At 32.0% G+C, this 24,264-nt stretch overlaps 1 pseudogene; it reads right to left on the bottom strand.

The window, feature by feature from the left end:
• Positions 1-753: 753 nt before the first annotated feature.
• The window catches only part of LOC143637791 (kynureninase-like), an 86,657-nt pseudogene continuing 63,146 nt past the window's right edge, over positions 754-24,264 (bottom strand).

Here is a 24,264-nt window from a genome sequence, read left to right on the forward strand (position 1 = left end):
CAATACAATGTACTTGTTTTGCCTGGAACTGGATGGAACATTGTAAAATCATATATATATATATATATATATATATATATATATATATATATATGACAGTTCAATCTCAGGTCTTAAAATGTACTCTTTGATAAATTAAAACTAATACATTTCCAATACTGACATAAGAATTCCATAAGAATTATGCAGTTGTCAAATTATAAATTAAACAGAAAACATTTCAATAACCATGAAATGTGATAGCTAATTAAGACTGTGTTCTTAATGGTTGATACACATAGTCTTTGATTCCCCAAATTTCAAGAAACTGGATAACCATGTGGATTTCACAAGGACACAGATATTTTGAAAAATGACAATTTTTTAATATAAAGCATGTGATTTATTGCCATCTACATGAAATCAATTTTGATCTATTCCTTCCATGGGGGTTGAAGGGAAAGGGAGGGGGCAGGGGATTAGCTAAGATGGTGGAATGTGATAGACATCCTTATCCAAAGTATATGTATGAAGACACGAATTGGGTGTCATAATACTTTATATACAAACAGAGATATGAAAAATTGTAGTATATGTGTGTAATAAGAATTGTAATGCATTCTTCTGTCATTTATTTTTTTAAAGAATCAATAAAAGAAATCAATTTTGAAATATTTTTAATAATTAAAATTTATTTTTAAAAATTAAAAATTGAATAGTAGTAAAATAAGGCATCTTTCAGTAAATTTGTGTAAGTTAATAATAAGAACATTGCTACTTTTTTGTTTCTACAGAATCAAATACAGAAGAAAGCAAATTGATAAATTTATAAATATCATGAAAAGAATTGTAGAGAGGAACTGGAGCCAGTGGAATCCCATTTGGTTCTTGCTTGTTACACTGGAGGAAAAATAAAATAATATAAAGTCACAAAAATTTTAGCACATACTGAAAATATCCATTCAAGATAAACTTCCATAAAGCATTCATGCTGGCTTCCTTGAAACTTAATGCATAAGCAATTTTTCACTTTCAGTAAAACATGGTGTTTCTGTAATTTGAAACTTTCTTCTTTTTTTATTGGTTATTCAAAACATTACAAAGATTGCAGAATCACTTTCTTCTTTATAATGAAAATAATAATGGGTTGGGCCTGAGGTCCAATCAATAATTATCTTCTCTCACCATCCAATAGATCATATATTCATTTTTTTTCTGTGGGGAAATCCTGGACAGAGTAGAATCCTTGGACAAATTTAAATGAATGATATTCTTACTGGGAGTGTTAGCACATTTTCCTTAAATTTAATTATCTAATCCCTGATGTTACAGATAAGAAGTTGGCTATATGCAGAAACGCTGTAGGACTAGAAAATTTGGCCTGACCCTGAAGATCACTATAGCCTACTTCAAGAAACAACATTGTAAGTCAAGGAGATAATATATAGTCTATGCACACTGTCCTATTCAATTCCCATCATTTGTTGTATTTCTCTTCAGGAGACTAAAGTCCACATAGGCCCAGGGGTTAAAAAACTATATATTCCTTGCAATGTTACTTCTCTTGAGAATTGTCTCCAAATCTTTTTGACACGGGTAAAAATAACTGAGTTTATTAGGCTTCTAAGTAAGACCAATTTATTTCTTATCCTTCACTAACTACTTTTGTTTCATAGATTAAATAAAGGTATACTGGAGTTTTCTTGAGTTAAATCTACTGAATTAATAAAAAACATATACTAATGCATCATAATGAAATAATTTCTTTTTGCACTATAATTTAAAACTGAGTAAATTATATAACAACATTTCTCACAACAAAAATTTGTGATATCTTCTCTTTTATCAGAAATGACAGATACATCTCTGTGCCCTACAATTAGCAGTGCGCTGAAAGCTTATTTGGCACCAAATTTATCCTAATGGATTGATGTGAAATGACATGCAAGTATGAATAAACCAACAAATCCAAAATTTACCCCCAATTGCAACACAAATATCCTGGTAGCAATGGGGAAAATATATTTACAACAACTCCTCTTTTTTCTAGTTCTTCAAAAACATTTTTCTTGGCAATAGAAAATGTTAGTGTCAATTGGCAGCCCCGATCCTCTATATTGGTTGGAGTAATTATATTCACAATAGGTTTCTTGGTTCCTCCTATATCTTTGTTAAAGTAAAGCTTGATCATGTATTCCAGATAACCAGTTAGCAAAATAGATTTTTTATTCAGTGCTTTTATGATCGCTTACCTAAAGATCTGGCAAATGACAAACAATCAGGTTAGCAGTATTTTAGTGATCTTCAAAGAAGCCAAAATTAAGTGTAAACCATGCATAAAAAAGGAGATGCTGACTTTTGCCCTATCGAACAAACACTCAGTTTTAGCTAATCTTTTTTTTTTTTTTTGTAAAACATGTCCTTTTCTAAGTATTTTACCATTAAATATAAAGACAAATTTCCATGAGAGGAAAACTGCAAATATCATTTAAACAATACTTGTGAAAGAAGAAAAATTGAGTTAATAGCATATGACTTCAGAGTTATTTTATATTAATTTAATCACCAAGTAAAGCATAACTTAATGCATTCAAATATTTTGAAATTTAAACTTTTCTCTCAAAACCAGTTAATAAAATCATAATCAAAAAGACTTTTTCTAGGGCTGGGACTGTGGCTAATTGGTGGAGTGCTTACCTAGCATGCATGAGGCACTGGGTTCGATCCTCAGCACCACATAAAACAAAATAGTAAAATAAACATATTGTGCCCACCTATTAAAAAAAGACCTTTTTTATCTTATATATGGTTTGGTTAGAAAAAAAGTGCAATATGAGATAAATATATGTGCTTATGTGAAGGCAGTGTTACCAATATTATCTGTCATTTTTAACTGATTTATTAGAAAACAAATAGTTAAATAAGGAAGCTACATTTTCTTGGACCAAGAAGCAAACAATGTCACATAATACACTTATTATTACTGAAGCATTAGGATAGTTTGTTTGTTTCTTTATTTCTTTTATTTTATAATTTTTTTCTTTGATAAACTCAAGAAGCACTGTTGTAAAAAAAGTACCATTTGCTGCCGGAGATGTCATACATTAAGATGAGTGACAAGGACCCACAATACCAAATGTTGGAACATTAGGGTAAGAATAGACATGCTTTTTTGGCTTATCTCTGAAGGTTAAATAAAGTTTAAAAATATATCCTATGCACAAGAATTGAATAGACTTCAAACACCATGATGTGCTGGCATGACACTTAATGTCCCTTTTCTGAACTATGAACAAAACTATTAAGGATATAGATAGGGTAATGTGGTGATATTTAGAGTTCCTCAAGTATTCAAATACAGTTTTTTTTGTATTTATATGTGACATGTGTGGATTGGCATTCTAATAGGGCTCAGTTGAAGGTATATATTTTCAGGAACTACACTGTTGGAGCTTTTGAATTTGGCTGAAGGAGAAGATGAGAATTGTATTAAAAGGTAACGGTTTCTTAAAAAAGTGGGGGTGGGGCAGAAAAGACAAAATGATAACATGACTCTCCAACCACACCTCAGGGACCATGTTTATAGGCCTGCAAAGGTAATCAGCTACCATTGGAGACTGATACTTTTATTTTCAGAAGGACAATTAAGATCTGGAAGCAAGCAAACTGCTTCAAGACTTAGGTGACCCAGATTTCATGGAATTTGATATGTGGTATTTCATCATTTCCTTATGTAAAGCAAAATGTAGGTAGACTTCAAACAATAAAAACTCAAGGGAACTCAATAACTTTTGGATTAACATAGTTCCAGAGGACAGGAGCAGAGCCTCACAAGGCAGGGCCCACAATAAGTCTTGCTGGATAAGTTTGGAATAAAAAAAAATATGAGATAGATAAAAAAGACTCTTAGGAGATCAACAATATGCTAAGATGTTTTAATTAATAAATAATTCTAGAAACATTTTTGGTTATACTATAGGCGCCATAAAAATACAGATGGGTGTAATGAGTGAAGTGCAGTTGTCCCTTGGAATCTACAGGGGATTGCTTCCAGGATCATCCTGCATAACAAAATTCACAATACTCAAGTCTGTTGAATAAAAATCGTGTAGTATGTGCATATCACCTATGTACTTCCTCCCATATAATTTAAATGATTTCCAGATTACCTTCAGTACTCAGTATAATGTAACTGCTGTGTAACTAGTTGCAATACTGCCTTATTTGGGGACTAATGACAAGAAAACAGGAATCTGTACTTAAGCAAAAATTTTTTCATGATTATTTTCAGCTCAAGTGTGAACTCCATAGATGTAGAGTCTGTGGATATGGAGGGTTGCCTGTATAGTTACAATGATAATTAATTTGTATTCAAAGGTTTGTAAAATTTAGGTACTATTTTGCTGGGAGCTATCAGCCAAGTAGGTATGACAATTTCCTTGCCAGCGTACTCCCATGCTGTCTAGTGGAAGGACTCCTGAAAGGTGACCTTGCTCAAGGACCAGGGCGGATCCCTGTTTAGGGTGTTTCCAGTTTAGCGTAATAGGAGATTAGGGTGTTCCCTGTTTAGAATAGGGCGTATCCTGCTGCCTGAGTTCCTCTTGAGTTCTTAGGGTCAGACAGTATATTTTGGGAGACAGAAGCCCAGTGGAGGTGAATTTGGGCAGAGAACGTGGATTTCCCCAGAGCGTGTTTGTAGAAGGCCGGTGTGAGATCGGGAATAAAGAATTGCTGTTTGAATCTACAAGCTGTGTGGTGGCTCGTGATTTGTGCCCAGACAGACTGCGGCACTATTTACTTACATTTATAAAATTTTAAAGTGAGTTAGGAGATTTTGCTCTTCTAGATTACTCTTGGTAATTAGAAATCAGTTTTAAATGGCAAATAGTCTTGATTTTAACATACTGTAGAATGTATGAATGTAGAATGTTAAAATGTTAAAGAGTTGCTACTCTTTAATAAGAATATAACCTTTAATTTAATATTTTCCACATTACAACCACAACAAGGGCAAATTGTGTTTTGAAGCACTTTTAATTTTTTCTCACAGAATATAAAAGTCTATTCTGAGTCCTCACATAAAAATACTATAGAGGCTAATAGAAGTTAACAGGAAAATAAAACAAATAATCTCTTTTCTTTTTGTTTCTTGTTAATTTATGTTTTCAGTATTCAATAAAATTTTTTAGAAAAAATTAATGTAGCTTAAAAATGTTCAGCTTATGAGAATTCTTGGCAGAGTTTTAACTACTTGGGCTATTTTGTTCTTACTGAGTAAAATAAACAGAAATCTGGAAAAGATAGATAAGATTAACTAAAAATTGTACACATAGTATGATGTTTTTAGTTGTGATACTTTTCTCTTACATTCTTAAAATTAGGTCCCTAACGCAGTGTGAAGAAACATGGTGAGTTTCTTTTTTTCTTTCTTTCTTTTTTTTGTGTGTGGGGGATTCTGATCTTCTGTGCATATTAGAAAGCACACAATGTGGAACATTTATTACTTTGTAATTTAAACATTTTACAATTTATAATGGGGAGGATTTTGAACATTCCTTTCACAAAAATAAAGCTTGACTAACTAAAGATATTTATGGTCAGAACATAGTCTTACAGTGAATGACCTTGATAGAAGGCTCTAGAGAATTAATAATTAAGTGATGACAAGTTCCATGGATGTCTATATTCCCCTTTTAATGGCTTTTAGGGTCCTTTGGTTAGGTTTAAGTTTATATATTAAAGGGAAAAAATCAGTCTTCAGAGTCTTAGAATAAAATTTTGTCTAGGTTCCATTAATGCAGTTTGGTAGGAAACTAGAGGTAGAGAAAAACAAGAATCCTCTCTTTTTCCATAGAAGAAAGAGTGACTATTGGAGGAAATACCAGATTACTGCACAGGCCATACCAAAAAGACAGTGTATAAAAGAAAATTTCTAGTTGTCTGAAAAATTATTTGTAAAGATAAAGAAAATCAGATAAAATCATGTTATTTTCTAGTCTTTCTATGATATGTCTTGGTGTCTTTCAGATTGTAACTCATCTTCCTGATACAAACTTGCAGAGTAAATTGACATTTCACTTTGTTTTAAAATGTTGTTTCTTTGAGAAACACTTTTTTCCTAAGTAGATATTATAAAGCAACTAAAATATTATGAATTACTAAGATATTTACTTAAAAATATCTGTCTGAAAAATCTTGTCACTGGGTGTGTAATCCAATTTAAAAAAAAAAAAAAAAAAATCTGCCCCAAAGTGAAAACAGCTCATGCCCCATCAAGTGGTCAACCTGAGTAGGTGCTTTCTAAGTTGTGATGAAATGAATATAAGGCAATTGTCATTGTCATAGTGGTGAACTTGAATAAAAACAAAGGAACTTGACATTGCCATCCAGTGGTCATAATGAGAAACTGCCATGAGTATTTGACAATTAGGGCATAGAAGGGATTTGGAAGTCTTTATTCAGTCACTCATTTGATTCTGGTATTCTCCACAATTTGATTTCCCAAAATATCATGAGCTTGATGATTTTAAGAGGCACTGAAGAAAAAATAAAAGCCTTATTTGAATAGCTATGTATACAAAACCTCTATTAGAATAGGTATGTACATTTACATCAAATATATTTTACCCAAATATTTGTATATACAATATATAATTTAATTAATATGTGTATTAAGATTGTTAATCATATAGCATAAAATTATTAACAATCTATATTTATGCAAATAAATTGAATCTGTTCCTAAATAATATCAAAAAAATTAGTTTGGTTTATATACATATATATATATATATTTCTATTTTCATGTGTGTGTATATATGCATATATATATATATATATATATATATATAAAACTTAACTCATTATGTAAATATTAATTTATGGTGAAACTAAATTTAAATAAAATATTAATTTAAAGGACCATATTAAGTCACAATAGTATAGATTGTATAATGGCATAGAAGGCTCAGGAAAGCAAGAACTCTGTCTAATGAGGAAATCATACAGAATTCTTGATTTACTCTAATATTATTATTTTATAAAAGAGAACAAAAATTTATTTATTTTTTAATTTGATGTTTTATAATAATTTATATATAATAGAATTCATTTTTCTAATTATTAATAACTCCTCTCACCTAAAGGTAAGTCATTTATAGCTTTGTCACCAGGCACTTTGTCAGTTCAATGGCTCACAGAAGTAGAAGAAACAGAATCCCCAGAAATCCAATCATGCCTGGCACATAAATATTTTCTCAATGAATACATGCTGTTTGAGTGAGTTACTGAAGAATTAAATGCTGAACACTAAATTATTTATATAGAGAGAGAAGGTCAAATAACTTATTCAAATTCACACAGATTTTAAGTGGAACCAAAATATATGTCTCCTTAGCTAAATTCCATTTAGTGTTTACTACATTCCAACAATGTGCCAAGCACTGAGTCTGGGGCAGAAAATGTAAAAGACAGGTGCAATCACCATATAGTCACCTTTCCAATAGGAAGATGCTGCCTTTTGTCCTTCATTTATGTAAAGTGTACATTTATAATCTTGCTTATTAGCAGAAAAAAATACTACAACCTGTGGCAACCAGGTAAGGAGAAAAAGTAAAGACAGGAAAGACTGACATACAAATCTCTTACCTCCAAACTAGCATGCAATGAACAGACCAACAAAATGGGAGGATTGGAAATATAGAATCCACTGACCCCAGGGATTAACTGCAGTTCTGAAAAGTTAATATCATGTCTTTATTAAAGAATATGCTTTCAAGAGGGTCAACAAGACAAGAAAGAACAGTAAAATATTAGGACTTAAATATTTTTATTACTCAGAGGGAATGCCTAAGATAAGAAACTTAATGGAGTGAAAATATTGGCATATTTTCTTTTCATTGGCAATTCCCATCTCTCCTGTTCCTACCTTCTCAGCAAACTATCAATCAATACAGCCCTTATATACAAAATGAATGTCGTGTATTAATCTGAGTGCAGTAGCACATGCCTGTAATTCCAGTTAGTCAGAGGAGGCTGAGGCAGAAGCACACCAAGTTCAAGGGCAGCCTGGGCAACAGGGCAAGATCCCATCTCAAAAACAAACAAAGCAAATAAACAACAAAAATAACCTCTTCTGGTAATTTTCTACTGACTCTCTCCTCTGCCTGTCTTCCAAACTTCCAAGCCAATATTCCTGTTCACCCCATGCTTTGATTTTCTGTCATGGAGCAATGTCTTTCTTCCCCTTCCCCCTCCCCTCCTCCTCCTTTTGTTCAGTACCTGGGATTGAAACTAGGGGCATTCTACCTCTGAGCCATATCTTGGTCCTTTTTATTTTTATATTTCTGGAGCAGGCTCTTGCTAAGTTTGCTCTGACTGGCATTGAAGTTGCGGTCCTCCTGCTTCAGCCTCCTAAGTAGCTAGGATTATAGGCATGACTGAAAAAGAATATCAAGATATGAATGCTATGTAATTATAATGTCACCCAAAATGAATAATGAATAAAATAGAAAAATGAATAAAATAAACTGCAAAGTTTACTTTGAACTCCAGGATTATTAGGTCAAGTAGCTTACTTAGGAAAAAGAGGAGAACTAAGGGGAAAAAATTTGCCTAAGTATGAAATATTGGAAATATTAATTGATAAAAGATATTATTCCAGTTAGAATAAGTACAATAAATTGTAGCAAGCTAAATCCAACAGGGTAAGATGGCTAGGAAGAAATAAAACTAAAACTAAGTAAGACCAAGAAAATATTAAAAAAAATAAAAGGTCTTTAAAAATTCTTTTAATCTGGGGCAAGTTTAACTGTGACCCCTAGGTCAAATCCAATCTACCACCTATTTTTTAAAATAAAATTTTTTTTAGAACATTGGCATTACTATGGTTTGATTCTGTAATGTACCCCAAAGTTTCATGTATTTAAGACTCAGGATTCAGTTGATGATGCTTTTGGGAAGGGTGGGACTGAGTTGGAAGAGGTGGGTCACCAGGGATATTTCTTTGAAGTTTATTTTGTCCCTAACCTCTGACACACTTTCTTTCTCTGCTTCTAGATCACCACGGGTGAGCAGCTTTGCTCTACCTGCTATTTGACCATCATATCCTGCCTCACCACGGGCCCAAAATTCATGCAACCAGCTAACCATGGATCAAAAGCTCTGAAACACTGAGTCAAAATAAATCTTTTCTCCTTTAACTTGCTCTTCTCAGTTATTTTGTCACAAGGATGGAAAGTTGATGAATATAATCAAAATCATTTATCTGTGCATATCTATGGTTGTTTTAGCTCCACAATGCAGAGCTGAATATTTTCTCAGAGACAAATATAACACAAAAAAACTTAAAATTTTTCCTATCATGTCTTTTGTGATAGAAAATGTTTTTCCTTACTTAATCAAATTTCTTTATTTACTGATAAGAAAACCCATCTCAAAGAATTAAAGAATTTAAGTAACAGTCATAACAGAGCTAATCATTCAACAACCACATTAAAAAAAATAAAAAGCTTTCATGATTTAATTAAAGTTGCCCTCTGGGATCCTTTGTATCCTAATTGTTGCAAATTCAAATATATACATAGGTTTGGAAGCACTCTGAAATATTTAGTTTACAATGAATTCTCAAAGCACTTACAATGCTTTCTGTATTCTATATGACTAAAAATAGGGTCACTTAGGAAATAAAATTGGGCACTCTTTGAGACAAATATACAGCACAGTTTTTATTCACTGGGGTTAACATCATTCTTTGGTACATGGCAAAAGCCATAAAAAGTATTTGGAAAAACAGGGTAAAAATATGATCATATTTAAAAGTACTGCTATATGCTATTTGGTTTACAGTTTTGAATTTGACTTACCCTTAAACAAGAGCCTAAAATAGATATTATTCATATTAGGCATGTGGAACAAAACAGCAAGGACACAAGATGAATACTGTGATTTGCAGCATCACAAAACTATTACACAGTAAAGACCCAAGACTCTCTGGGTCTGACCTTGAGTACCCAATTCCCTCTTGTTCCCACTGCTTGATGGTTTGGGCACTCCATATTGAGAGGATCTGATCAAGCCACATGGGCCATAAGTTAAATTTCATTTCCTTTTATCTCTCTACAAATGAATAGGCTCAAAATTATGCTAAAATCTATAAACACTCTTACACACTGAAAATGTCATTTCTTATTTTAAAAAATCTCAGTGACATTTTCAAAGTGCAATTTCCATGGGGTATGTATATTATATATGTTATACACATAGATGAAAATTAAAATGAAGTTAAAATAAAGTGACTTATGAAATAAAATTGAATATACTTACTGTTATCCATTTTAAATCTGGTGCTGAGTTCATGGCCAAACCATCCCACTAACCTAAAATATAAGGTACCCATTAGATGTTTTGGCCTACACAAATGGTTATTACTTTAGGAATCAGCCAGCATATTAAAATCACTTATGTTTTAAGTTATGAAATATTTAAACAGATAAAAGGTAAATGATAGAAGAAGGCAAGGTTGTCAAAAGTAAGGATAAATCAATTTAATTTTTATACGGCAAATCATCTATTTAATGTAGTTTTTTCTTAGTTAAAATGACTCGAAATGTTAAGGAGTATGTTAATTTCAAAATAAAGTTAAAATCACAATAAGGTAAAACATTAATATAATATTTTCACAATCTTTAAAGAGAAATGGTAGCTCCAAAGCACTATTTACTCATTGGTATTCTAAAACGAAAGCTCTAAAGAAATTGATTACTTTCATATTGTTAATAAAAATGTTAAGGCCAGGCCTGGTAGTGCATGCCTATAAGCCCAGAGGCTCCTGTGGCTGAGATAGGAGGATTGTGAATTCAAAGCCAGCCTCAATAATGGCAAGGTGCTAAGCAATTCAGTGAGTCCTTGTCTCTAAGTAAAATACACAATAGGGCTGGGGATGTGGCTCAGTGGTTGAGTGCCCCTGAGTTCAATTCCTGGTTCCAAAAAAGAGGTTAATTAGCCAAACACAAAATACACAATATGTAGGAACATCAATACTTTGGTATTGCTAGATGGTAGATAAAGAACAATTCATAACACTACATCTCAGAACAATTCAGGAAATTGAAATAAATCAGTGAAAAAATTGAAAAATTTATTAAACAAGAAAAACTGAAACCAAATAATGAGTAAATTAAGAAAAGTCAAAACTGATTGTTCCAAATAACAAATAACAATTATGTTGATACATAGATCAAATTTCAGTTGTGGTGGGGGAGAGATGTCAGTTAATCAAGATAATACAATTGTAAGCATGAAGTATAAACATTTTATGGAGGAAAAAATCACAAAATAGGGAAAAGATGAATATCATAAAAATTATATTAATTTTAAAAAACTAAATAAAAATAGTACTGTTAAAATATAATACTAAATATTCAACTTAATTCTAAAATGAGAGAAAATCAAAATCAACAGATAGTAATAGAAGCAGTAGAGAAAAATCACAAACATCTAAAACTCCTAAAATTAGGTGGTCTCATAGAGAAATGCTACCTAAACTTTTCAGTTAATCCCAATGCTTTTAAAAAAATATTTTTATTAGTTTTTGATGGACCTTTATTTATATGCTCATATGTGGTGCTGAGAATCAAACCCAGTGCCTCACACATGCTAGGCAAGTGCTCTACCACTGAGCTACAACCCAGCCCAATTCCAATGTTTTTAAAATTATTTCAGTGCATAGACAACAAAATACAAATCAAAACAGTGTTATAGAAAAAATTAGCATACTTGTGATACTCATATTAATGTTAATATTAAACCATTTTAGAATTGCACATATTTAAAAATATAAGCTAATTTTGAGAATATTAATATAAAATCTTACATAAAATATTAGCAATCAGATTTTAACAACACATTAAAATAATTATACATTATGAACAGTGGAGTTAATATCAGGCATACAAGAGTAGCTCTATACTAGCAAATTTATTATTATGCAATTTATTATATGTGTTAGAGAAAAATCATAGGGTTATCTCCACAGACCCTATAAAGACATTTACACCCTTTCAGAACAATTTTTAATTAAAAAATTAAAGAATATAATAATGGAAACTACCTATCTCAAACCTTAAAGTCAAACTTAGCCACGAAATACCAAAGGTACTTTTGTTAATAAGAAGAATTTACTTAAAGATGCAAAAAATAAAAAGAGGAAGCAAATTATTACCATTTTCAAACTATGTAATTTTGTGCCTGCCATGAACAAAAGGATAATTTAATGTTGCATTTTGGTATAAAATAAAAATGAAAAATTGAATTTAAAGTCACTACCAAGAAATGTTTAAGACTTACATCTTAAACAAACAAAATCTTGAGTAACATTCAACATTAAGAAAAAAAGTTAATTATCTTTAAATTAATGTATACCTTTAATATGATCCAAGTAAAAATGAAAGTATATTTTTGTTTATTGTTTTTTACTTATAACTATAGAGAAATGGATTCTAATATTATATGGAAAAAAACAAAACAAAAGATATAATAAGAATTCCATAAAACCATAAGAACAATGGAGGGATATATTTCTACAAGGTGCTAGTATTTAGTAAAAATGCTAATTCAAACATTGTGGTGTTGTGTTAACAAATCCAATAATATGCAGTCGTTTGTACTAACAGCTCTAAGGGGAAAATTGGTATTGTTTCCATAGATCAATGAATAAGAAGAAAATAATGTCAAGCAACAGTCTATTTAAAAAATCATTTTCAATTTTATTGCCATGTATTAGCTAATCTTCTAGGTATAAAAAGACCTAGATATAGTATTCAGCCATAAGAAAGAATTAAATCTTGACATTTTCTGCAACGTGGATAGACCTGGAGAACATCAGGCAAGTAAAATAAGCTGAATACAGTACCATATGATATCACTCATTTGTGAAATATAAGAAACTGATTTCAAAGTGATTGAGAGAACAATGATGGTTATTAGAGGCTGAGAGTACAGGGAAGGGAGAGATGAAAAAAAGTTAATCGATAGATACTCAGTTATCATGAGGCAGGAGCAAAAAGTTCAGATGGCTGTGTACTGCATACCTTAAAATACTAATTAAAAGATGTTGAACATTATATCCATAAAGAAGTAATATCTATTAGAGAAGACAGATATGTTTAACCTGATTCATGATGTATACATGAATCAAAGTGTCGTACCCCACTAATATGTACAATTTTTGCACTTTTACATATCAGTTAAAAAACAGAAATGAAAAAAATATCTTAAGATTTGCCTTATGACAACACCCAAATATAGGCCAAAGATCTAAATATATCACTTATTGAAAAGAAAAATGACTCTTAAAATTTAAAAAGAAAAATCATCAACCTACTCATGATAAGAATACAAGCTGAAACTACATTGAGAAAACATTGTTCATCTCTAAGATCGACAAAAAGTCAGAAGTTTGATTAATATGCTCCATTGGTATGACTGTGAGAAAAAGGAAAATTCCAGCATATTATTATGAGAGTATAACTGGATGCCTTCCTGTGGGAAACAAATGAATAAAGCCATAAAAGTGATAAATACATAACAGTTAACCTGGAAAATTCATGTTTTGGAATTTACTCTGGAGAAGTACTTACAGAAGTATGAGGTGAATTATGTGTTAGTAGTCACTGCATCTTTTTAGTGATAATCCAGGATTGAAAGGAAACTACATTGTCTTTACTCGGAGGCTGATTTTATAAACTGTGGTAATTTTGTATAATAAATACTATGCAATTTTAGGTTAAAAGTGAATGAGTAGGAAAGGTGTAGAATAGAACATATTATATCATTTGTTCATACTGAATAATTGTTGCTTTATTTGCTTTCCTCTTTCTTCCTCAGCTACAATATAAACTCAGGAGCTCAGAGACTTACCTCTTGGTACTTATTTGTAGGAAAAGTAAGAGTGATGATGGGATGTCATATGACAAACAGTTGACAGGTGAAACACAAATTAGGACAACTAAGCCAACCTGGAGATGGACAGGGAGCAACCGTCAGGACCTTATCCACTATCTGTGTATGTTTTAGAAAAAGGGGAAGGACTCTCTCTCCTCCTTTTGCTACACAGTCAGAGCAGCATGTACAAGGTTCCAGAGCTGAGAAAGGGCAAGCAACTTTGGTAGTTAAGTGACCTTCCCAAAACCGATGACTGCTGCCTAGCACGTGCAATGTCCTTGCTTTGAATATCAGCACCACAAAACAAACAAGCAAAAATGTACACTCCTTCCAAAGAAGACTTCTCCATGTTGTATAAATGGCAATTATGCCACCCATGAGAAATGTAGTCAGTATGTATTGAAGAAAAATTAATTGAAATACATCCAATAATTTCTAAAAATTGCTTTTAAATTTTTAAATTAGTCAAACTATAAAAGCAGAATTATCCAGTTTTTTTTTAATCGTTGTTGTTGTATATTTAGCAGCTAAGTCAGAACTTTCTCAAGTGTAATATAATATGTACAGAAGCTCATATAATTCCTTGAACTTCTTCATTAGGATAAAGGAGGAGAAAAATATTATGATTAAATTCTTCATATGAGATTTTGAAGATAATTACAATGGATATTAATTTTGAAAATAAGAATTAAAAGTCAGAAATAAAATGTATCTGATGTTTTTCTGATAATGATTTATTTATTTATTCTTTCTGGTAATAATTTATAATATCCATGTTCACATAGAACATTATAAATTTATACTGTATACATAGAAGAAAGAGCTTTATAATCCTATTGAAATAACCAAATTGTTTTCTAGTTTACATATTTTTTAAAGAGAGAGAGAGAGAGAGAGAGAGAGAGAGAGAATTTTTTAATATATCTATATTTTTTTAGTTTTCGGCGGACACAACATCTTTGTTTGTATGTGGTGCTGAGGATCGAACATGGGCAGCAGGCATGCCAGGCGAGCGCGCTACTGCTTGAGCCACATCCCCAGCCCTAGTTTACATATTAACACTGAAAGATGCTTCTATGAGAAAAAGAAAATTGAATTTTGCCTGTAGAGGAGATCTTGCCTCAGATGTGAAGAACTGTTCTTTCCTTCTAACTGAAATGATCTTGTAACTTTGTAAAGTTTAATATTAGAGCCACTAACTTAATACTTTATATATATATATATATATATATATATATATATATATATATATATATATCCATTTGCATTTTCAGTTTCAGGGCAAGCTTTATTTTCAATGTTAACTTGACAAATATTTCAACAGATGGAGCTTTGAGAAAAAGGTATATTCTAGAATTAATTGTTGTTTAGATTGATAGGCAAATAACAGGTTTTGAGTGATCTGGAGAAAAAAATAAAGGATGTTAAAAGTATTTCAGATATGAAGAAATAGGCAATTTGGAAATTGAAAAATATAAATTTAGCATTATTATAATTTTTCATATTTTAAAAAAATAAATTTTTAAAATTTGTTAAAGAGAAATATTTCTTCTAGTCACGTATTAAAAAAAATACAGGACTGCATACATAATGCTTTCTGTGGAAACAGATTTACCTCTTGGCAATTTCTTTTTTTTTTTCTATTAATCTGAGGCAAAAATGGTAACTGAGACAAAGCAGGGAAAAAAAACATAGTGACACAATTCTTTTTCCTTTTATGTTCAGTGGGATCAAAACAAAAATTGGAAGAGAGATTTCAATCTTCTCTATTTAGTAAACTTTTCTTTCATATTTGTGTGTTCACTGAAGAACTGGGTATTTGTCATTTCAGTTTGTGGAGTGATATTAAAAATTCAAGAGCATGAGTTATGATGGCTGCTGGTGTATCTAACAGAAACATCAAAGACCTGGTGTTCCAACACTGTATCACAGGAGGAAATAATAGCTTGCTTTTGAAAATAGAAGATGACATGTTCATAAACCAAATATGAAATAAACAAGGGACTGCACAAAGGGGGAGATGTGTTATTCTTAGAGAAAAACCTCATAAATGATTTCTCAACTGAGGCCACATCATCGTTTTTTAGGCTTTATTTACTAAAGCTGTGAAAGTACTTGAACTACATTTTAAATGTGCAAATACAATATGATTATGTAGAAGGGAAGAATTTCAAAGTTGTTTACCTCATAATTTGATGTTGGTATTTCTCTTTTACACTGATTCACTAAAGACATTATATTTTTCTTTCCAATGGCAAAGGACATGAGGAGACCCCGGGACCCTAGCCCAGCTCCACTGAAGCTAATTGTTTGTTGTCCATCTCCTTTCCAGACACTCACAGCATTTGGATCTATTACCCTAGGAAGGAAATTATATAATCCCACAGAGCATTAAGGAATGGTCTGGCCAATTAGATTATTGGTTCTCATGCCCTTAAGAAATTTTATTCCAAAGGCATGATTAAGCAATGTTCTTGAGCAGCTAACTGCTAAGGGAAAAAGAACAAAAACTAACAAAGGTTTTCTGGGAAATGAGCACAAAAGATTTCTTGTATTCTAGCTTAATCTTGGCATAATAACAACTTAAAATAGATGTCATTTTCATAATTTCAGATTTCAGAGAAATAAGGATTAAAGAACTTGTGTGACTCCTCCAAAGGGACACAGCTAACAAAACTCATGATGAACAGGAACACTAACCCCAAGCTAGGAGCTGTGGTTGATATAATATTTTCAGAAGGAAGTTGAATGAAGTCTCAAAATAAGTATCTGAACAAGCCAGTAAGCAGGTTGAAGAGGAGATGCTCAATCTCTGGGAGCCGAGTAGAGGAGAAGACATAAATGGCAGACTTCGATAAAGCAAAATAGTTAATAATGGTAAATTAGGGAGGGTTTGTTTTTTTAACAAGGATGATTTTTTATAGTTTATGCTCTTAACTAAATCACCCTTCTTTCCTGAGGACTATTATATTTTTCTATATTTCTTTAATTACTTCTCTAGAACAGTTAATAGGACCCCTGACTAGAAGCCAGCTACCCCTACCACAAGAATCTAAGGTCTTTTGGGTGGGTGTGTGGCTGGGGGTAGTGGGCAATTTAAACAGGCATTAACTCAGCATAAGTGTGGTGGGCAGACTCCTAAGGAGCTCCCATCCCTGTCTCCTGGCGTTTGGGCCTTTGTGGAACAACTGTCCTCTTGACCAAAAGCAGAACCTCGGACTCCACACCCATGAAGCAGAGTAAAGGAGGACACTTTGAGCTAGAAAGAATGAAGAAAAAGGAAACGGAGTCAAAGCTAGATGTATGATATTGAACTATACCTAAAAAAGACAGAGATGCTGACATATTCAACCAGGAAGGAAATATGAACTCGGCAGTTTAAAGTCCTGAAAGAAATGAACACAGAAACTCAGGAAGATAAGATGTTTCAGTTTCATCAATGTGAATACTAATTTATTTTAGTTTAGTTTATTTTGGGGGTATATGGGATTGAACTCAGGGGCACTCAACCACTGAGCCATATCCCCAGCCCTATTTTGTGTTTTATTAAGTAACAGCATCTCACTGAGTTGCTTAGTGCCTCGCTGTTGCTAAGACTGGCTTTGAACTCCAGATCTTTCTGCCTCAAGGGGGAAGTGAAGTAAGAAAAATAGAAGAAAATAGCAGCTCTCTATAGAGACTTTGTTTCAAACATAATTCTCTATTTATAAGTAGTAAATAGGATCTCAAAGATAATTCTCTATTTATAAGTAGTAAATAGGATCGTATCTGCAAACCAGGATAATAATACAGTTTTCTTTATAATAGGACTGAAATATTAATATCTTGATATGACAATGATGTCTTTCTGCCTCAAGGGGGAAGTGAAGTAAGAAAAATAGAAGAAAATAGCAGCTCTCTATAGAGACTTTGTTTCAAACATAATTCTCTATTAATAAGTAGTAAATAGGATCTCAAAGATAATTCTCTATTTATAAGTAGTAAATAGGATCGTATCTGCAAACCAGGATAATAATACAGTTTTCTTTATAATAGGACTGAAATATTAATATCTTGATATGACAATGATGTCATTAAATTCAGCAGTCAGAGCAATTAAATATATTTTTTAAAAAAACCCTCAAATCATAGATGCAAATTCTTGCATAGTTTTCTGTCATATGGTGCTCAAAAAGAAGGGATAGAGGGTTTTTCATATTCTAACTGCTATAAAGTAATAGGATCATTGGTGGCCCACTAGCTTTTATTGAATGATTTTTTCTTCATTTGATTCTTTATTCTGATATATAATGTTAATAACTGCCTTGTTATTTTAATCACTGGTGGTATCCATTTTTTAATCTTAATGAAATTCTAAACGTTATTTCTTCTGGAAAAATTTCAACTTCCTAAGATTAATTGCTATACATTTTCACTTGATAAAAAGAAATTCAACCATCTAAACCATGTACTCTAACAAGAAGGTGCCATTTTTATCTTATTAAAATTTGCTTTTTTTTTTCCAGAAACTCCTGTTGGATATACAATTCTTGGCCTGTCTTCTTTGATGTGCAGTATTTTCCAGGTTATTCAGCATATTTTCATGAACAACATCAATGATATAATACTTTTAATTTAAGTGGTCATGATAATATATGGTAAACTAGCTGGAAGTTTTATAAAATATTATTAATTTAAATAAAATTAGGAAAAAGAATTCTATTTAGTAAAACCACATGTGAAAGAGATCAAGTCTGGCCCCCAAATTATCTTTCTATGGAAGAGAGCAAACAGCCCGAACTTGGGTGATTGATGACTCCCCAAATATTTAACCAAACTCTTATAAAACAGGCAAACAGGTTGCAGTTTTACTTCCCTGATTTAGCTTATTTTAGTTGTTTAGTGATTTTGAAAGCAGCAAAACCAAAAATCAACGGAGCTTTCATTCTAAGTCAGACACTACTCTAAGCAGTCACTCCATCTTTAAAATACTCCTTTGAAGTAGAAACTAGTATTCTCCTCATTGTAAAGATGAGGAAGTGAGACTCCAGTAGCTTGATGTGTAGCCTAAGATTCCTCAGTTATTAGTTGTTGAAGCCCAACTGTAGTGATTGACCCTAAATATCAGAATATTCACATAAAATGCAAAGTCATGTAGGGCAAGCATTTTCAATGCCCTGGTAATTCCATGGAAACAACATCCAGGACAGGCTAAGTGCTGCACTTAGAATATTGAGGGGGGAGAATGCCAGACTGTTGACACAATTTAGATGGCAGAACTCCCACAATCTTTTTAGTATGAACAATGTACCCTCCTAAAATAAAACCTGCTCTTTGGACCTTCTTTGTTCTTCCAGAATCTCTGTAGTCAATTCTCTTTCTTCAAAATGGGTAAATCTAGATGTGTGATCTAGTGAACTTGAATAAGCATGGTCTTCCGTAGGTTATACCTTCAAGCCTACTAAAGGAAATGAGGACTGTTTAAAATCTTTCAAAAACAAAACAAAACAAATACATATAAGTATTTCAAGATACATTCACTCAAAAGGTACCACATTTAGAACCTAGGAAAACATTCAATTCATTATGAGCCCTCTACTTGGAATGTAGAGAAAGCAAAATCAAAACAAAATAGAAATGTAATCTAAACTGAAACCTTAGCATGGTTTACACAACAACAGCAACAAATCTCAATGTTATAACCTAACAATGCAGAATGAGAAAACTAAATTAGTTCTAAGTAGCTATTATCGTAACAAGCTTAAATCATTCCTAAAAATTGAAAATAAACAATAATAATCAAGATATAATCTCCTTGAACTTGGAAAAGAAATTCAATTTTTTTTAATCAAAGATTGAAAACCAAGCAGGAATTTAATTTACTTCGAATGGGGATAATTAACAAAATTTTGCGAGAAGTGAGGTGCTAGAAGACAGCCAGTAAATAAAAAGTAAAGATCGTGATATTCTTTGTGTTCTTTGAACATCATAAATTACATAAAAGGAGTTGCAAATAAATGTTAAATCAACAGTATGACTTGTTATAAAGGCATCTTTGAGGCATCACCAGATTCAGTTACAAAATGAAACAGCCAATCTTGATCTCCTCAACAAACCTTTAATGGCCCAACTTTTGGCATTAGTTTTAAATCTTTTATGCACTGAATTAAATTATCTTTTAAACCCCTCACCTTTGCTCACCCCAAACCTCAACAAAACTAAACAACATTCTAGTTTTTGTTACTTATATTAGAATAAACATCTAGTTCATCATTGGGGCAAAACTCAAAATGTGATAAAACCAGATATTATTTAAGAACATATTCAAGAAATGCTAATTTCATGAAGTCTCTTAACTTGACATTTTATGACCACACACTTAATAATTTCTGTGTTTAAGAATGAGAGCATGACTAGAAGTCTTTCTTTTTCCACTCTCTTCTCTCTCTGTCTCAAGGTCACAACTTAAAAGTAAATAGAATAGTTTTACCACTTTCACAGCTTTTTAAATGTGTTGAATCAGACAAATTGTTATAGCACTACAAAATCATGGAACATGTGAGTACAACATAATTGTTTAACCTGAATATAAACAAAATCTGCATAAATATTTAAGGATAAGTAAGAATGTCTGTCATTCTAGCATCTTCTGTAGCTAACTTCAAATAAACTACTCATCAAATCATCATGTTTCATGGAGTCCAAAATTCTACAAAGTTTGTTTTCTTCAAAGAATAATCATAAATTTACTAATTAAAATATTTTTAAAAATATTCTTCTTATTATTATTTTTTTAACCCGGGGAGACTTTATCACTGAGCCACATCCCCAATCCATTTGTTTTGTTTTGTTTTATTTTTGAGACAGGGTCTCACTAAGTTGCTGTGGGTGGCCTTGAACTTCCAATCCTCCTGTCTCAGCCTCCTAGTCCTTAGGATCACAGATCTTCATCAGTGAGTCCAGCTATATTCTTAATTTTCATGGTAAAAACATTGGCAGGTTGATTTAAAAAATATCTACATGCAAAGAGATACCTGCACTCCTATGTTTATTATAATGCTATTCACAGTAGCTCAGGTATGGAATTGGCTGAAATGGCCCATGATAAAGAAGTGTCCATGAAAAAAGAAAATATACACAATGAGATAGTATTTGACAAAAAAAAAAATAAAATTTTGTCATTCATGGTAACATAGATGAAACAGGAGGATATTATGTTAAATGGAATAAGCCAGGCACAGAAACACAAATACAGCATGATCTCATACATGTGTAAATGTTAGAAAAGTTGAGCTCATAGAAGGGAGAACAGTATAGGCTTATAAAAGTAAGGAATAAGGAGAATAATTGGAGTGTGAATGATGAGTATCCAACTAGTTAGATTGGAAGAAACATTCTGGTGTTTTACAATACACAGTGTTTCTATAGTCAATTAGAAATGCATTGTAGTCAGAAGAATGGGATCCTAATTTGAATAAGTTATACTTCATGGATGTATAATATTTCAAAATACATTCTACTGTCATGCATATCTTAAAAAGAACAAAAGAAAGAAAAATGAAAAAGAAACAGAAAGGAATGCATTATAGCCAGGCAGAGTGGTATACCTGGAGTCCCAACACACAGGAGCTGAAGCAGGAAGATCACTTGAGTGCAGAAGTTCCAGACCAGTCTGGAAAGCATGGTAAGACATTGATTAAAAAAAATACAAGTATTGTATTCTTCAAAATAGTCAGAAAAGAAGATTTTGGAATGCTTCACCACAAACAATAGGAGGTTAAAGTGAGAAATATGCTAATAACACTAACTTCATCTTAACACATTGTATACATGAATCAATCACACTGCATCTCTTCAATATGTATAATTATTATGCAGCAAAATAACAAAGCACATCCACATTAATAAAACAGAGATATATAAAAGGTACCTTTCTGTACATGAGTAAAGCAAAAAACTGAGTATGTCAGAGTTTGGGATAAAGTTTTCTGAACACATTTTAGGAAAGTAAAGGGAGAATGGAGAGAGTCATCACAGCCACAGATATGGCCAGTGGCAGGCGGATTCCAACCTTAACCTGATGCTTTACTTTTATCACTTGAGAATCACAAAGTTTAAAAGTTAAAAAAGATAATTTCAGAATGATCTATTTTTTTTTTCCATAAGCAAAAACAGACTGGAAAGATGAAGAGTGCTGAATTTGTAATCTTTTTTTTTTCCATACAAAGAGTGGCTCCCCTTTGTCCTTAAGATAAAACTAAAATTCCCTTCTTGGAACATAAGAACCTTAAAGTTCTGCCCTTGCTTAAGATGCATGTGAAACCACCTTGTCTTAGTCCCCCACTCTTCCCTGTTCCCCCAGAGTCTGAGTTAACAGTACGTCTCCAGTCAGCATAAATGCCCCCACCTTGGCAAAATTAACCAGCTTTTCTCTTGCCTTGGAATGCTCACACTGAGTGGTAAGTTCCAGAATGAGAGGGTTCATTTGTCTTCAATGATTTCTTGCCTACTGTTCTGCCCATAGTAGATGCTTAAGAAAAACATTTCATAGTTATTAAATAAGTATATGATATAGGACTTATGACTTAGTATTCTTTTGCACAAACATCAAATTCATCTTTATTCTCTCATTCTTGTCCCTCTATCCAAATTTTTCTCTATGCCCTTTTCATGAAGAAAAAGGAAACGGAGTCAAAGCTAGATGTATGATATTGAACTATACCTAAAAAAGACAGAGATGCTGACATATTCAACCAGGAAGGAAATATGAACTCGGCAGTTTAAAGTCCTGAAAGAAATGAACACAGAAACTCAGGAAGATAAGATGTTTCAGTTTCATCAATGTGAATACTAATTTATTTTAGTTTAGTTTATTTTGGGGGTATATGGGATTGAACTCAGGGGCACTCAACCACTGAGCCATATCCCCAGCCCTATTTTGTGTTTTATTAAGTAACAGCATCTCACTGAGTTGCTTAGTGCCTCGCTGTTGCTAAGACTGGCTTTGAACTCCAGATCTTTCTGCCTCAAGGGGGAAGTGAAGTAAGAAAAATAGAAGAAAATAGCAGCTCTCTATAGAGACTTTGTTTCAAACATAATTCTCTATTTATAAGTAGTAAATAGGATCTCAAAGATAATTCTCTATTTATAAGTAGTAAATAGGATCGTATCTGCAAACCAGGATAATAATACAGTTTTCTTTATAATAGGACTGAAATATTAATATCTTGATATGACAATGATGTCTTTCTGCCTCAAGGGGGAAGTGAAGTAAGAAAAATAGAAGAAAATAGCAGCTCTCTATAGAGACTTTGTTTCAAACATAATTCTCTATTAATAAGTAGTAAATAGGATCTCAAAGATAATTCTCTATTTATAAGTAGTAAATAGGATCGTATCTGCAAACCAGGATAATAATACAGTTTTCTTTATAATAGGACTGAAATATTAATATCTTGATATGACAATGATGTCATTAAATTCAGCAGTCAGAGCAATTAAATATATTTTTTAAAAAAACCCTCAAATCATAGATGCAAATTCTTGCATAGTTTTCTGTCATATGGTGCTCAAAAAGAAGGGATAGAGGGTTTTTCATATTCTAACTGCTATAAAGTAATAGGATCATTGGTGGCCCACTAGCTTTTATTGAATGATTTTTTCTTCATTTGATTCTTTATTCTGATATATAATGTTAATAACTGCCTTGTTATTTTAATCACTGGTGGTATCCATTTTTTAATCTTAATGAAATTCTAAACGTTATTTCTTCTGGAAAAATTTCAACTTCCTAAGATTAATTGCTATACATTTTCACTTGATAAAAAGAAATTCAACCATCTAAACCATGTACTCTAACAAGAAGGTGCCATTTTTATCTTATTAAAATTTGCTTTTTTTTTTCCAGAAACTCCTGTTGGATATACAATTCTTGGCCTGTCTTCTTTGATGTGCAGTATTTTCCAGGTTATTCAGCATATTTTCATGAACAACATCAATGATATAATACTTTTAATTTAAGTGGTCATGATAATATATGGTAAACTAGCTGGAAGTTTTATAAAATATTATTAATTTAAATAAAATTAGGAAAAAGAATTCTATTTAGTAAAACCACATGTGAAAGAGATCAAGTCTGGCCCCCAAATTATCTTTCTATGGAAGAGAGCAAACAGCCCGAACTTGGGTGATTGATGACTCCCCAAATATTTAACCAAACTCTTATAAAACAGGCAAACAGGTTGCAGTTTTACTTCCCTGATTTAGCTTATTTTAGTTGTTTAGTGATTTTGAAAGCAGCAAAACCAAAAATCAACGGAGCTTTCATTCTAAGTCAGACACTACTCTAAGCAGTCACTCCATCTT

The sequence above is a fragment of the Callospermophilus lateralis genome, unplaced genomic scaffold, assembly GCF_048772815.1.
Source record: "Callospermophilus lateralis isolate mCalLat2 unplaced genomic scaffold, mCalLat2.hap1 Scaffold_161, whole genome shotgun sequence".
Taxonomy (NCBI): domain Eukaryota; kingdom Metazoa; phylum Chordata; class Mammalia; order Rodentia; family Sciuridae; genus Callospermophilus; species Callospermophilus lateralis.